This window comes from Crinia signifera, chromosome 5, assembly GCF_055691185.1.
Source record: "Crinia signifera chromosome 5, ASM5569118v1, whole genome shotgun sequence".
In the NCBI taxonomy this organism is placed as follows: domain Eukaryota; kingdom Metazoa; phylum Chordata; class Amphibia; order Anura; family Myobatrachidae; genus Crinia; species Crinia signifera.
In genome coordinates this window covers 53,945,825-53,962,569 of record NC_139221.1, presented here as the reverse complement: position 1 = coordinate 53,962,569, position 16,745 = coordinate 53,945,825, and the positions used below count along the sequence as shown (strand labels likewise).

Genomic DNA, 16,745 nt, shown 5'->3' with positions numbered 1-16,745 from the left:
GGATTACTGGGTAGTTAAAAATGCAACAAAGTATTAAATGGGTTAAATAAGATTTTTTTTTTTTTTACTTCCACATTGTTTAGTAAGAATGTTGCCAAGACCATGTTACTGTCTGACTGTATAGCTTCACTGAACATTTCCATGATGAATCCATGAGCAAAGTAGTAGATTTATAAAACCAGTGCTATGGAATAAACTATAGGGCACTAACTAAAGATCCATTCATCCAGTCTGTTATGAATGTTCCCTCCTTGTATATATGGATAGATTGTTTAGACAGACACAGAGCTCTATTTAGCAAGCAGAGAAGAGCTTATTTGCCAGTGAGTAGGCCAGAAAAATGCTCTTTTTGCTACTTTATTACATTTATCTAAGTGTGATCTCTGAAACCTCTGTAATCAGTTTACCGCCATCCACCTATACAATACACAATGTGTTTTCTTCATTGTGACATCCAGAAGTGGAGCAGAACAATGTATTGTGTACACATGTATAGTGAGTATCCCAATCCATGATTCATTGAATAGGGGTGTACATACGCTTCGATTTTGCCAGGTTTTGGATTCGATTTTGCTTATAGAAGCAAAATCAAATCGAAAGCGAATGGTTTTCAAGACTCTTTCGATCTGCATTTGATTTGATGCGCGCTCCCATTTTCTCTAGATCAAAAAGAAAAATAGACTGTGCAGGCAAGGAAATGTCGAATTTGATCCAGTAAATCGAATGTGTACACTGTACCTTAAATGTGAATCGAATTCGATATTGAATGTGAAAGCAAAGGCCAAATCGAAAATGGGTGGAATAGTGGAAATCGAATCAAAATGATTTGTATGTACACACCTAATCTATCATTGAATCTATTGGTTGTCTGCCCCTCCCCTTTAGAATGTAAGTGGTCACGAGCAGGGCCCTCTTCTCTCATGTACTTTTCCTTCTCTTAACCATCTAAAGCTGTGTACACAAAAGGGGGGGGGGGGCGATATTCGCACATATCGCTGGCAATATGGAATATGGTCGCACAGCGACCATATTGCCAGTGATTTGCATGTGCTGCTGGTTATTATCTCCAGGTGCGTGCTCCCGTTTTCAGCCCCCTTATGGTCACTGGTCACAGGAGCATGCTTCTGCGACCAGTGGCTTCCCCTGGCGAGCAAGTTAGATGTGACCAAATCCTGCCGTTCCCTGCTGCGCTGATACTTATTCCAGTGTCCTCTGCTGATGCAGCTATGGTTATGTACCCTGTACTTGTCCTCTATTGTACTTAAATGTATGTCATTGTTTTGCTTATTCATTTATGTAATTGAGTGTTGCCAATCCCTTGTAGCGCCACATAAATAAAGAATAATAATGTGCATTTGGAGCAGTCCCGTGGCTTATTTGGTGGTGTTATGTGCAGCATGAAATGATACACTGCACCATCATACAGTGGATTGTATGATATGCCATTCTGAAACCATTTTGGCTAGACCCAACAATGAGGCAACATTTAATGCCCACAACATAGACTCCAGGCACCCTAATGGTGCCCATACAATTCTGCCATCGGATGTGATGCGACATCGCGATGCAGTTTCCGATGGCATCTGAAGTGCTTTTTTCCAGCACCCAATGTCACATGCCATCTGTGATGACACATCGAGGGCTGGCGGGCGGCAGAATAAAACAAAATATACCTATAAAAAAAAAAATGGGCGGCCCTCTGGCTAAGAAAATTCTCTCTGATTGGCTGAGAGAGCTATCGGTCAATCAGAGGGCTGCCCAATCCTTTGAATATTTTTTTCTTCAAATTATGTTGCCACCAGCTTTGCTGCACCACCAACCGCCATCCCTCCATCCCCAGCTCCACAACACCGCTGTCTGCCCCGCTGGCCTGAGCCGCTGCAGATCGCAGTGAGCAATGGCATGTGATTACAAACCACATGCAATGCGATACATCTGTGCATCAAATAATATCTGGCAACGCGATATTCGTCTGGCAGGCCTGCGCATCGTGTCGGGTGACACATGCGATGGCATGAGGTAGTTTGTCAAAATCGCATGGATCGAATGCAATATCTCGCATGTGTATGGGCACCATAACAAGAGCAGGTGCTCTGCTTTGAAGGTGAAAATATACATATAATCTAATAAGTAGTATCCAAAAATATATTAATAAGTGAGGACCACACACACGTACAGGATTCCAGTCTATGAACATATTCCCCCAAAAATAAAAAGCAAAGCAATAATTTCCTCTCTCCATCTTTTCCTGTTGTCTGTCTAGGTTTAAAACACTTCCAATTTCCAAGGGTGCAAAGCAGTTGGAGAGCAAATAACATATATTATACAATCAAACCCCGGTTAATGCGTTCTCTCCGATAAGCGGAAGAGCTGAGAACTCGGAGGTGTAAAGTGATTTCTGCCTCTGTTCTGTGCTTAACCCGTTACTTGCCGGCACGCAGGCAGCGTGATCTGATTACATAAGGCAGGCGTACACTGGTGGCTCCCCATCCCCCTCCCCCTCCTCTTCCTGCAGGCTCTGCACCCTGTAATGTGAATCTAGAGGCAGATGTAGGAGGTGGGGCCCATCTCTCCCAATCAGCTCAGTGACATTGGCACATTAGCTCACAGCTTAAAGCCACACAGCAGCAGGGGGGGGGGGGGGAAAGAGCAGATCTTTTAATTTTTATTATTATTTTACATAGAACCAGACACATGAAGTATTGGGAGTGGGGGGTAATGCATGTGAGCTTCTGTGGGTCACACAAGGGATTTTTCCAGCCATTTATTTGCTTATCAGCAGCACAGTTTGTGTTTTGAGTCCTGATGGTGCTGTAACCGGTGCATGTGGCTGCAGATAGCCCAGCTCAAATCCTCTTAGCATCTCCCCCTCTATCTGCTCCTTATTCCAATCTGTACCACTGCAGCCTCTCTGCCACAGTCCGTAATTCAGGTGCTAGCAGTGAGGATGGAGTGTAATATTCCCCTGCGAGACAGACCTGGGCTCCGGCTGCAAAAGAGTTAAGATGAGAAGGTATGTTGCCGGAATGGAGGGACTGTGGCTGCAACCTCATGTCCCGTGTAGTAATGGCTCACACTGGCACAGGCAGCACAGCTGATGTTAACAGGACTGTACCCTAGCGTATTAATAGAAGTATTAACAATGTACCTTGGCCAGTACACATCCTATTGAAGGTATGAGCCAATAAGGTGGTTATGTTTTGTTGCTTTTGGAAGACTGTCAAAAGGTTTTACTCCTAGCCCAGTGTGTACCCTGTATTATGGCACTCTGTCTGTCTCTCTCTCTGTCTCTCTCTCTGTCTCCCTCTGCCTCTACGTCTCTCCCCCCCACCCCCACACACTCTTGTATACCAGGCAGAGCTTTCTGGGACTTGTAGTTCTACGTAACAGTATGTCAGCCTTATATGAGTAATACAAATGCATTGGGTCATGATAGACACACTGTCCTGGAATAAATGGTAAATGTCTCACTTGGAACTGCTGAAATCTTAATCACAACTCAGTGTAAACTCCCTCTGTTTACATAGGCGAAGGAGTAAATACGAGGCCGGTTGTTCAGAATAAGGGGCACATATTCATAAATTGTATTTATATATTATATGATCTGTCGATATGCACGTATTGACATTGTAATACAGCATTGATTACCCCTTGCGCAATTAGATATTAGACCGCATCTGGCTAGTGCGAAGGATATCTCCTTTTGCTTGTGGACTTGTGAGGACTCTGCTGGAGCACAAATTGGGGCAGATGTATTAAGCCTGGCGAAGAGATAAACTTGAGATAAATTGGAAGGAGATAAAGCACCAGCCCAATCAGCTGTGATTGAAATATGACAGTTGGAAGTTGATTGGCTGGTACGTTATCTCTTTCCAATTTATCTCCACTTTATCTCAAGTTTATCTCTTCGCAAAGCTTAATACATCTGCCACATTGATACGAATGCTGTCCATATTGAGGACCTCTCTGCCATATGGTCTCTTCTTTCTTTTGGCAATCTAAATCTCTTTAGCCGTGTGGGCTACAACTCGCAATTCCCATTGTTGTCCCTTGCATGCAGATAGACTGGGCCTACTTATGCCCTGTCTGCAATTAGCTGGAATTACCATTTTGATCCATCCATACACAGGTTAGACGTTATTCGTTAACAATAGGCAGTATAGACTGTCCATCTGCAGCCCTTGCTGGGCTCAGGGTCCAGGTGTGAAGTGCTGCTAGATAAGTGTACACTGGCCTCTGAGCATTGTACATATTTATGTCATTCAGGGGTCGTATTGTCTCTTGTAATTTCCACTTGTCTCTACTTGACTACAAGGCTCTTGCATAATGTTACAGTGTTTACTGCGCTGCTCTCATTCTGTTACCTAGGCTACCTGTCAGTGTGCGATAACTCCGCTCTGTGTTGCGTGGCAAGCCTTGTGGCTGACTAGTATCTTAGAAGCATAATACTATTAAAATATTACGTCTGTATCGCTACCGTAATCCTCTGTATGTTTACGTTAAGATTTTACTATTATAGCGCCATCATATGACGCGGTATTAGGGTTAAAATAACAACCAAAAAAATCTGAGCTGTGACTATTCGATAACAAGGCTGATGCTAGAATTAACGTTTAATGATTTTAACTCTGTTCCCATTCTATAAACTCCCCTTCTGCTTCCACACATGATGCATTCTTATTTTCCATTGGTCAAAGCCGTGCTGTAACGTCTTCTTTATCTGTCAGCTGTCTCAGCAGCTTTGTTTTTTTAATCTTGGTAACGGATGCGAAACTGGTTTCCTTGAGTACAGATTTGAATTTAGAGACGAGAAAGAAGTCACACTGTTCTAGGTCTGGTGAATATTAGGGGTGTTCTAGCCCTGCAATCTGTTACCAGGCCAAAATCTGCTTGATAGAGAGCTTTGTGGGCTGGTGTGTTGTCCTGATGGATGAGGGAACAGTTGTTCCACACCGCTGTCCTCTTTCTTTCTGATTCTTTCCAGCTTAGTTAATGTCAACAATTTAACTGTCGACCTATTGGTCTGTACGGGATGCAGTCAAAATCCCGACGGTGAAAATCCGACAGGGTCAAAATCCCGAATGGGTCATAATACCGACAAGGTTAATATCCCGACATTTACAATCCCGACACGGACAAAATCCCGACATTTAAAATTCCGACAAGGTCAAAATACCGACATTTAGAATGTTCAGGTGAAACAGTCAACATGACTGTGTCGACAGGTCGCGAGGTCGACATGTTTTTTTTCACTGTTTTTTGACCCGACATGTGCCAACAGGCGGTATTTCATGCCCTACCATCCACTAGGGCATGGTGGGAGAATAAAATAGTGTGCCAAGCGCAGCGAGGCACCATGCCCGAAGCATCGCGAGCGAAGCGAGGGGCTGCGGTTCACTGTATCCATGTCGACCGTGTCAACATTCTGGTAAAAAAAAGGTGAAAAAACACATGTCGACCTCGCGACCTGTTGACAAAGTCATGTTGACTGTTTCACCTGTACATTCTATATGTCGGTATTTTGACCTTGTCGGGATTTTAAATGTCGGGATTTTGTCCTTGTCGGGATTTTAAATGTCGGGATTTCAACCTTATCGGAATTTTGTCCTTGTCGGTATTATGAACTATTTGGGATTTTGACTGTCGGGATTACATACCAAATCTGTCTGTACATATATGTGTGTGTTAATCCATATCCATAGAGAACATACAAACTACATGCCTAGAGCCATGGTTTGGCAGCACTTACCTTCTGGGCTGTGATGCTATCCCTGTAGTTCGTAATATTAAGTGCTTGGAGCTATTCAATTGACCACATGTGTGTGTGCTTGCATCTCCTGAGTTGTGAGCATAAGTCCGCACTAACTAGTGCTACTCGCAGTGTTACCGGGTTCGGTAGCAGTATCGCATCTGGCCCTTAAGCTGGGAAATGTAGATGAAGGCGCATCTCCTGGATTTAGTGCCGGACGCCATCCAGTCAGCTGAAAAGCTCCAGGCACTTAACCCGGGCGTTACTTAGCTGCAAGGAGAATTTAATTCCACCATTATTCAGTAATAAGGTAAGGTCAATTAAATTTGGGCTAACGGCACTTTAGATGTACTTTAGATTTAAGGCACTATACGATTTGTGCCCGATTTCACCCAATTCCGGCAGATCAGGTAAAAAAATCGGGGGATATCAGCCCAAAAGCACGTGTGTGACATCCAACTGATCTGAGCCAGAGATCATACGTGCTTCATGTAAGCTCTCCAAGAGGAGAAGTCTCATGGTGTATGGGCACCATAAAGGTGCCCATACACTGTTCAATTTTATGCAATTTGGACTAGATCGCATCGCATACATTTTGCAATGCAATCTAGTACCAGAAGTATGTGCAGCACATACTTTTTGAGCTGTGCGATGGGATGTGCGTGGGAGCATCTCATCGCACCCAGCAATTGTATAGTATGTGGGCACCTTTAGACTATCTTGCAATTTTGCCCTAGGCCAAATACAGATAGAGGCTTGCCTGCACAGTCTATTTTTCTTTTCAAAATGAACTAAACAGGGGAGCGCATTGGCATTGAATCGGCATCAAATGTGGCTAAACACTGCAATTCTTACTTACTTTCTATTCAATTTTGACTAAATCGTTAGCCAGAATCACACCGTGTGTCCACAGCTTAAGGTACGTGGAGTTTAAGCTACTGCACATGGCTCTGAATTCTAATAATAATCATCTTATGTGGAATAAATTCTATCCTGTGTTTTCAGTGTGCATCTTATACTCTGACACAGAGGGGTTTCTACATCAGAATAATGTAAATTAAAGAAAACATATCTAATGAGATATATTACTGCACTACGATCTGGTGACCTAGCAAGTATGAGGGTATTACGTTGTTTTATCTTTTTTAACTATGTTTGTGGTAGAACTGCGATGCTTTCCTTGCTTTCACTTGTACAAAGTGTTCTGTTTTTTATAGATATAACTGGATGCTATAAGGTCCCAATCACTCAGCATAGCTCTCCCTGGGAATAGAGAAGCTGTCCCTCTTTTTAAAACCCCTTAACAAAAAAGACAGGATGTTTGCAACTTTGGTAAAAACTTCTGCTACCAGCAGCTATACCTAAGGATTGGATGCATACTATTAACTAGTCTTAACACCAATACACACTAGGACTTTCTGAACGATATTGTAAACCATTTTGCTCAGAAAGCCCTTAAGGTGGCCATACATCTGCAGATCGATTGCCAGATTGGGCTGGTTGGAACAAAATACTTGTAATTGATGAGAGCAAATGACAGTTGACCATTTGCTTTGAATTGCTGGAAAACTGCCAAAAACGGTCATTCCGATATTACCAGGTTTTTGTTCCAACCAGCCCAATCTGACAAGCGATCTGTAGATGTATGGGCCTCATTAGTGTGTGCACTCCATATCGTTAATGATGCGTGCTCCAGATTTACAGGTGCAATTCACGAGCAACTAAATCTAAACAGCGAGAGTCTGTTCTTGGGAAGACCAGTTAGGAGACTAGTGTCTTAAATAGTCTAGCCTGTACCCACTATGCCGCTACTCACTGCATGTTCAATCGGGGGATGTCGCCGTTGCCAATCACCGTGTACCCAGCATAGCACCATCTACCTCCTAAGCTTACAGATGATTACAGTGAAGATTCTATAAAATAAAAAAAAAAAAGAAAGAAAAAAAGTAAGGCAAATGAAGTTACATCTGGCTACTGGAGATACTGTAGACATTAAGGGGGGTATTCAATCTGTTTTTCCAACTGTCCAAACCATGGGTCCTCAAACTGCGGCCCTCCAGATGTTGTGAAACTACAAATCCCAGCATGCCTTGCCACAGTTTTAGTATAAGGAAGTGTTAAAACTGTGGCAAGGCATGCTGGGATTTGTAGTTTCACAACATCTGGAGGGCCGCAGTTTGAAGACCCAAACATTTCCAACTGTCAACGACCAAATCGACCAAAGCGATTCAATTTCTGACTAGGAAAATTTTTGACAGAAAACACACGACCCATGTGTATTTTGGCAAAACGGCACAGATTCGACAATCTAGTGGCCGTTTCCGATCATGCAGATTTGACTTTTTAAAAAAATGGGGGAAAGATGTAAAGAAACGTCTGAGATTAAATAGCTGTGTGCTGAAATTTTCCGACTGTCTGAAATGCTTAAATGGTAACTTAAAGAAAAATCGACTTTTTCAAATGGGACCAAGAAACATTTTATCTGCTTTTAATCATAACTACAAAATCCCTAAATTCTTGTGAACCTTTGTCACTGCTGGACAGGACCATGGCATAACGGCACTTCAGAAATTATTTTTATTGTTATTATTATATTACGCTTTTGTTGGCCGTACCATATCCACTGTCGAGGTCATGCACAAAATAATATTGTACACAGTCATTTGTCGCTTCCAAAGCTCTGAGCTTCTAGTATTACATTTCCCATGTACTGTAGCGCAGAGAACTGCAACCTCCACTCTTTCACAATTTCATGCTTAGGTATATACAGTAGATTAAGCTTTTCGCTCTCCTGTCTTTCATCCTGACATGTCACAGACTGATCCATTTAAACCGCCTCGCTGTCAAACGCTTCATAAAGATATAGAACACGTCTACGTAACTCTGGAAGAAAGAAGTTTGGTCTGTCGAGTGAGTCTGCTACATCCACTGTAGATAACCTGAACTGTACGGTGAATAATTGGTCCCCACTTAAGCTGGGTACACACTATAAGATATTTCCTGACGATGTCGATAACAATATTATCATGCTTGTCGCCTGGTGTGTACCCACTATTTGTACAGATGCGCGCACCTATGGGTCATTCAAGATTTACACCCCCCCCCCCCGTCGTCTGTACATGCAGTCGAACATTGCCTATGAGGCGTTTATGACTAGGTACTTATTGTTAGTGTGTACTAATGATAAAGGTAACATTTCAATCGAACAAGATGTTCACTGGTAAAGCAAACAATATATCTTGATTTGTATGTCAAATTGTTCAGTGTGTATGCACTATATTGTTCATTCTGGAGTTCATTCAATATTGTTGACTAAGCATTTCGCATAATGCAGGGGTGGCCAAACCGGTCCTCGAGATCTACCAACAGTCCACGTTTTCCAAATCACCTAGCTGGTGCACTGCTGTAGTCATTACTAACTGTCACATTTTCAAACCTGCTGCATTCATTACTACGATAGATCCACAGGTTGCCTGATAGACATGAATTGTTGGTAGATCTTGAGGACAGGTTTGGCCACCCCTGGCGTAGTGTGTACCCAGCTTTAGGTAACGGATCTGTTCATTGGTGCCATTAGTAGTTGTCAGTAAGTTAGTAGCTGTAAGATAACAGACCATGTGCATAGGAACTATAAATACACATCAGCAGTGCACCTGTCATCTATACATGATGCCTGCAGCCTTTTTATGGGTTTAAAACTTTCTAGGTGCTGTTGGAACTAGTTGTGACACTGAGGCATGAGGCACTGGTTGCACTAACCATGACAGGTATGCTTTATTCGGGGGGTGTCAATCCTTGCCGATATTTCAGATAGTCGGATCTATTCAATCCCGGCTGTTTTCAGGACTGCAAATTTCACTTTAAAAAAAAAAAAAGGCAGAATCTGCAGTGTCAGAAGCGGACGCTAAATTTTCCAATTTGCGGCCGTTTCCGAGATGAAAGACCTGGATTTGCTGATCGACGGCTTTTTCAGAATGTTTCCGAAAGTCCAAAGATCTCCATTTAAATTTATTTTAATATTTTACAATGTATTCATCCAGTTGCTTCCTATAGGGAGATAGCGAGCGAATTGTTTTAGATTTTGGGGATTTTATTTTATTTATTTTTAGATTTTGTGATTCAGACAAACGTGTTTTGTTTTATTTTCTGTATGCGAGCCAGCTGAATATGTTTATTTTGATCTGTTTTGCTGAATAAAGAGAATGGTAAGCATTTCATCTCTGGGGAAGTAATTGTTTTTCTGTCCTCTTAATATACATGTCTATTATTCCCACACAACCGTAACATCATTGACAGGAGCAGTGCACGTCATGTTTAGAAGGTTGTATATACAGAAACAGGCTAAACTGCTGGACTTTTCCGTATGACTGATTCTTATTGGCGCTGTCAAATATCGCTGCTCTCATTGCAGTTGGGAAAGTTGTTTCTGCACCTTGCAATAGTAGCACTGACAGTAACTCAGTCCAAGTGCATGATTCTTGTCCTGTATTTGCTGTGATTGTGGATGCTGAGCATAGAATTGTGGACCCTGATGTAAGGGGGTGGGGAATAATGTCAAAATAATTGTGGAAGTGTAGTAAGAAAAAGTCATGTCCTATTCTTTAAGACAGGCTTGTCCAAACTGTGGCCCTTCAGCTGTTGTGAAACTACACATACCAGCATGCTTTGCCATAGCTTTAGCATTCCATAATAGCAAAACTGTGGCAAGGTATGATGGGACTTGTAGTTTCACAACAGCCGGAGGGCCATAGTTTAGACATGCCTGCTTTAAGATACAATGGGGCAGATGTATTAACCAGTGTTAAGTGCATTTATGGGGGGTGGGGGGGGGGGGGTGTTAAGTTTTTTTCTAATGTATGAATAGCGCACCTAACGTGCACTAGGGACAGCCCGCTGAGTACTACTCAGTGGGGCTGTCCCCTGCAATCCCCCCCCCCCAGTATTTAGCGGCCGGGGCGATTGTGTTAACAGCCGCCTAGGCATTAAATTGCCCCGGCTGCAATGTCAGCTCAGGGGTAGCGTTGTCCTATCCGCACTGCTGGGACAACGCATTCCCTGATGCTGGCTCCGGGTTGCGCTGGAGATCTTGCGGTAATAGCAACATCTCACGCATGCCCATTACAGACGATAATGGGCATATAACGGCTCTCCTTATCGGTGCTGGGGGTTAATGCCTTCGGCTGCTATGGGTGCCCCCTTCTCCACGTTATGCAGGGGAAGCGGGACCCGTTATTTTTAAAACGTATGGGACAGATTAATACATCTGCCCCAATATTTGAAGTGGTGGTGTGCAAAACCCTTATTGGTTCTAAGCCTCATTTAGGTCACCCGCTAAATGTAGCATGACGGTTCTGCAGGCCTTTAGGCCCCCATACACTAGTGCCTTGATGGCTAACCTTGACACTCCAGATGTTTTTAAACTACACATCCCACCATGCTCTGCTTCAGTTTTGCTATTTTGGCCATGCTAAATCTGATGCAGAGCATGCTGGGATGTGTAGTTCCACAACAGCTGGGGTGTCAAGGTTTGCCATCAAGGCACTAGCGCAGTTTGGCCTGTTTTCACCATTCTGACGGATCAGGTTAAGAATTTGGGCCAAATCGCATGTGTTTGGCATCCAAATCGACCCGAAGCGATGTCCTGTGTATATATATATGTATGTATATATGTATGTATATGTATATGTATATGTATATGTGTGTGTGTATATATATATATATATATATATATATATATATGTATATGTATATGTATATGTATATATATATATATATATATATATATATGTATATGTGTATATATATGTATATGTGTATATATATATATATATATATATATATATATATATATATATATATATATGTATAGGCCTTTAGGTAAACAGTGATACAGAGAGGGGTGCGATCAGACTTAAGCTGGCCATACACTTATGCGATTTACCCAATTCCATCAAATCGCATGTGTTTTAGATTCGATACGATGCACCGTCTCCTGTGCATTGGATTGGTGCCCCTAGATCTCAAGTGCTGTACTTAGGGTGTGTCGGATGGGATAGCTTGGATCGCATGCAAAAGGACCGCATGTGATGCTGCCATCTGGGAAGCTCCCGGGCAGTTCAAGGGGTATCGGCTGCCACTTTTCTCCCCTGAAAAGGCACAGTAATGTTTTTTTTTTTGGGGGGGGGGGGGGCTTTATTTTCACCTTGTACCTTTACTGTGCATTCGGGGATTATTCTAGTCAACACGCAGCGCTGCAAATTTTGCAGTGCTTCGTGTGGTTTAAATACTGCTCATTCAGTCGCCCCCTCCCTGCGTTCCCCGCACAGCTGCGGATGGATGTTTTGCATAAACATCCATTCGCAGCTCTGGGTGCGGAAGCCAAATCATTTGATGGTCTCTGACCATCGAATGATTTGGAACATACATGCAAAACTAAGGTGCTCTCAAGTGCCTTAGCTTTGCGTGTTCCCTGTACGGGAACAAGGCGGGAGGCTGACATCCGGTGATGTCCGCTGCACGCCTCCGTACCTAATTTAATTAGCCATTAAATGCTGGGCATTCCCATGGATGAGTCCTCTCACCGCTGCCCCACGCCTCTCACCCACACTGGTGGGTGCGAATGGGACGGCGAACTAGTACATCGCCATGCCCACTCGCACCCAGCGTATGCACATTAGCAAACCACCGGGGGACCAAGTAGATTAGAATAACCCCCTTATGTGTAAATAGGGAGATAGTTATTGTTCGGTAACTGTTCTCTTAATCCTTGCAGATTACTGTTCTTGGGTGATGCCATGTATATATCCGTCCCATTGGCCATGGTGCACTCTAGAGACTCTTCCATTGCTCTGCTTCAGTGGGATTGTTCGATGTGTGGAATCCTGACTGCTTCAGTACTTTGTGCCTATCGTGCAAGCAGCAGATATTTATCTTAGGCGTCATATCTCTTGATACCCGATGAGGCTGGCCATCAGCATTTCAACATGGCTGCTTTTGGTAGGCCGCTGTACTGTAAGCTCTCACAGGCATGGCTCGTCCTATGTCTGTACTTGTTCTGTTTTTGTGTCGAACCTTTATCTTGTATGACTTCTATGCTGTCTGTATAATGCTGCAGTGTGTGGTAAACTCTTCATTAGCGCTGTGTCTATAATATTTAAATTGGGTACTTTTATAGTTTCACGGCAGCAGGGAAATCGCATCGCATACGATGCGATGGTACTTTTGTAGTTTCAAGTTTCCCCTGCCCACGGATCGCATCACATACGATTTAGCACACCCGCACTCTCTACGCCGTGCCGAAGCGTGGCGAGCACATGCGGTATGCGTCCTCCCAACTTGTTCATACCCCCACTATCCACGTCAGCGGGGAGTTGATTTTATAAATTGTGGCAAGCGCAGCGAGCCACCGAGCCTGAAGCGTGGTGAGCGGACAATGAAAACGAGCCTGAAGTGTGGCGAGGGGATGAGGAACACATGTCAAGTAATCCGCGTCCCCTCCCCACGCTTCGGTCTCGTTTTCATTGTCCGCTCGCCACGCTTCGGGCTCGCTGCGCTCGCCACACTTTATAAAGTCAACTCCATGCCAACGTGGATAGTGGGGGGTATGAACAAGTCGGGAGGACACGTACTGCGGGTCTCACTACGCTTCGGGGTAGCGTGGATAGTGGGAGTGTGCCAAATGTGCTGCATTGCATGCGATCCAATCACATGCGATTCGCAGGCAGGGGAAACTATAAAAGTACCATCGCATTGCACGCGATCGCATGCGATGCGTTTTCCTTGCCGCCATGAAACTACACAAGTACCATTAATTGTTACAATCTATTTGCCTTACTTCTCATTTCCATTTAAAGCTAACACAGTTTTGCGGTATGTTCGGTTTACTGCAGCGTTGAGTGTGTGAAGTGGCAGCTGTGCATGACTGTGATTGGTTGGAAGTTTTGGGTAAGTGGCACCCCAACATTTCTAAGTGCTAAGCTCTCCGACCCCTTGTTGCCTGATTGCACCCTATATCCTGATTCCTAGCACTCCCATTTATCAAAATAGATTCCTTAACTTTGAAGTGCCGGGTATTAATACGCTGACTAATATTGATGAAATAACTGGTGTGTCAGCCATGCTGTTGTCATGTTATTGTTGCAGTATTGTTGCAGTATTGAGGAGGTGGCTTTCCTAGCTTGTCCAGGCTGAGTTGAATGACAGTTTTTGCAGAGTTGTTGTGGATTGTTGGATTCGTACAATAGAGCAGGTTCCGTGTAGTGTTGTAGGACTTTGAGATGATCAGTTCAGAAAGAATGATGTTGTACCAGTGTTTGTATGTACAGGAAAACTGTCAGCCAATCAGTGCTTCTTGTGTTGGCCTTGTGCATGTGGAGCTGTGCTGGTGAAATAAGATTCCACTTGAGCACTTGGCACGGCCACTGATCACAGCACTTGCTGTAAGTACTGCATTGTAAGACTGATGTGGTGAACAAATGTTTGCTTGTTTTTACACCAACATGTGCTCTCAATCACTGCTCCTCTGTTCCGGACACGCGCCTGGAAAGCAAATCTTCAGCCACTTCCAAATGCAGCCGATTGTTCAAAAACTGTAAAGGAAAATGTTTCAGTTCATTCTTTTTTCTACTTTTTTTTTGGAGTCTGTAATCTGTAGTGTGTGTGTATATTTATGTATTTATAGTGTATGTGTGGTAGGTATGTATGTGCATATATATAATATAGTGTCCATTTGTGTGTCTCTGAAACACTGCCATCCGTTGGCATCGAGTGAAACTACATCTCTTTCTCTAACCCTTGCACAAACACAGACGCAGTCACAATTCCTAGCAATGGGGTGCACACATGCACTGTCCATTCTCAGGTTAGGGTGCAGTGACTTGTAACCACTTAACTTAAATACAGAGCTCAATACTCTCCATAGTAAACTCACTCCCCTTAATAGATAAATAATGGGGATTTGGTTCATGAACCGATCAATGCATTTAAGCGTGCAGCCCATTTCACAGGATCCAATGCAAGTCCTATGGGGGAGGGTGGGGTGGGAAGCGGTAGCAGAATTTTCAAAAATACTTTCAAGCGACTGGATGCCGCTGATTGGCTGAAAGAATTCTCTCAGTCAATCAGTGGCTGGCCAGTCTTTTGAAAGGATTTTTGAAAAATGTATCACCTGGCTCTCACCGCTGGCACACACCTACGGATCGTGAGTGCTAAAAAGCACTTGAGATGTGCTGCTGATGGGTCCGATCTGATAAATTTTATGTGCAGTGGGTTCAGTCTGTAGGGTCCGACCCAATGCACACGGGACCGCGCATTGGGTCGGATCGTATATCATACACGTCCGATTTGGGACGATTTCTAAGCCCAATCCATCGGTGTCGGGTGAAATCGGACCAAATAAAATGGGGCACCTTTCTAGTTGTCATTGTTTGTTTTGAGTTTGTTTCACGCACTTGGAATGGAAGTGTGCCTACTCTGCTTAGTCTGACTCTCTCTGTTCTGGAAATGAATTGATGAAGCATTTCCTTCCTACAGTGAAGCCTATCACCTCAACCAGTGGATCCTTCATGTCCTCGAGATAACCACTACGTGACAAGTCGTCATACACAATGATTTCCGTTTCTGAAAGCAGCATCCCTGGTGATGTGGTGCTGACCTTCCTCCTTACCATAGTGCATCCCTGGTAACTCCAAGGCTATCTCTATGTAGCATCGCACAGTATTGATGTCCTGGGACATCAATGATGATCAGTCAGCACTGTGCAATGCTTGTGGATCTTGGAGACCTAAACATGTCAACTATTCCAGTAATATCCAAATAAATATCATGTCTGTAGGCTCTAGAATATTAGAGCCTATAGACATATTAATAACCGGAACCAGGATCCCGGCCTGCCAGAGCATCCATATAGACCTAGGTGTGAATTTACAATCCATGCATTGTTCCGAGTGGGGTTGGTTGAAATCATGGGTACTTGTGTATTATCACGGCGCCCCCGATTTCCACCACAGGGCATTGTACAACCACAAAATCGCGTCCCATCGCATCGCATACCATATGATCACATGCGATGCGATGAGACGCGATTATACCCGATTTTAAATTGTACAGGCACCCAGACCCGATTTTACATTGTACACCCACCCTGATGGGTAATGACAATGTTAAATGCCCCCCCATTGTTAACGCCACCCCACTATCAACGCCAACCTGAAGCGAGGCGAGCGCAGCGGTACGCGTCCTCAGACAGTTTCATACCCCCACTACCCACGTCGGCGTGGAGTTGATATTATATAGTGTGGGGAGACCGAAGCGTGGCGAGGGGACGCGTAATACTTGTGAAGTAATGCTCGTCCCCTCGGTGGCTCGCTGCGCTCGCCACACTATATAAGATCAACTCCATGCCGACGTGGATAGTGGGGGTATGAAAAGGTCGGAGGACGCGTAACCCACTTCGGGTTGGCGTTGATAGTGGGGTGGCGTTAACAATGGGGGGCATTTAACATTGTCATTACCCATCAGGGTGTGGATACAATAAAAAAATTGGGTCTGGGTGGGCATTTAACATTGAAATCGCATCGCATGCCATTATATACACTCATCCCGGGAAAAGTCTAAAATCTGGTCCATCGCATACCTTGATTAGTGGTATGCGATGCGACGGGCGCCGTAATAATACACAAGTACCAAATCATGGCTCAAACATTAGCCGCCGTTGGTTGATTTTTGCTTTTGGCCCTTATAAAAATATAGCTGTCTAATATACCTTTCTTCTGCTTCGTTAACAGGAGAAATAATGTCAGAATTTCACAGTTTCTACTGCTATATCAAGACTTTTGAAGAAATAGTTCCTATTTAAAGAAAAGGTAAGCGGATATATCTTTGTATGCTTCTTTTTTTTAATTAAAACTACAAAATTGTATAGCAGTTATACAGAAAAGTAAATAATATATAATTTCGCTACCATTATTTTTATGAACTTTTTGAGTGGTAATCATTT

The 16,745-nt window shown here is 43.6% G+C and overlaps 1 protein-coding gene across 4 annotated transcripts in view; it reads left to right on the top strand.

Moving 5' to 3' along the window:
* The window catches only part of NCOA2 (nuclear receptor coactivator 2), a 200,273-nt gene that overhangs the window by 75,982 nt on the left and 107,546 nt on the right, over positions 1 to 16,745 (top strand). For 3 of the 4 annotated variants that reach the window (XM_083187234.1, XM_083187235.1, XM_083187230.1), the window contains exon 3: positions 16,534 to 16,611. The gene's annotated coding sequence lies outside the window, so the exon portion shown is untranslated. Of the gene's footprint in view, positions 1 to 2,782; positions 3,014 to 16,533; positions 16,612 to 16,745 lie in introns of those variants that run through there. The other variant, XM_083187232.1, reaches the window with a different exon arrangement.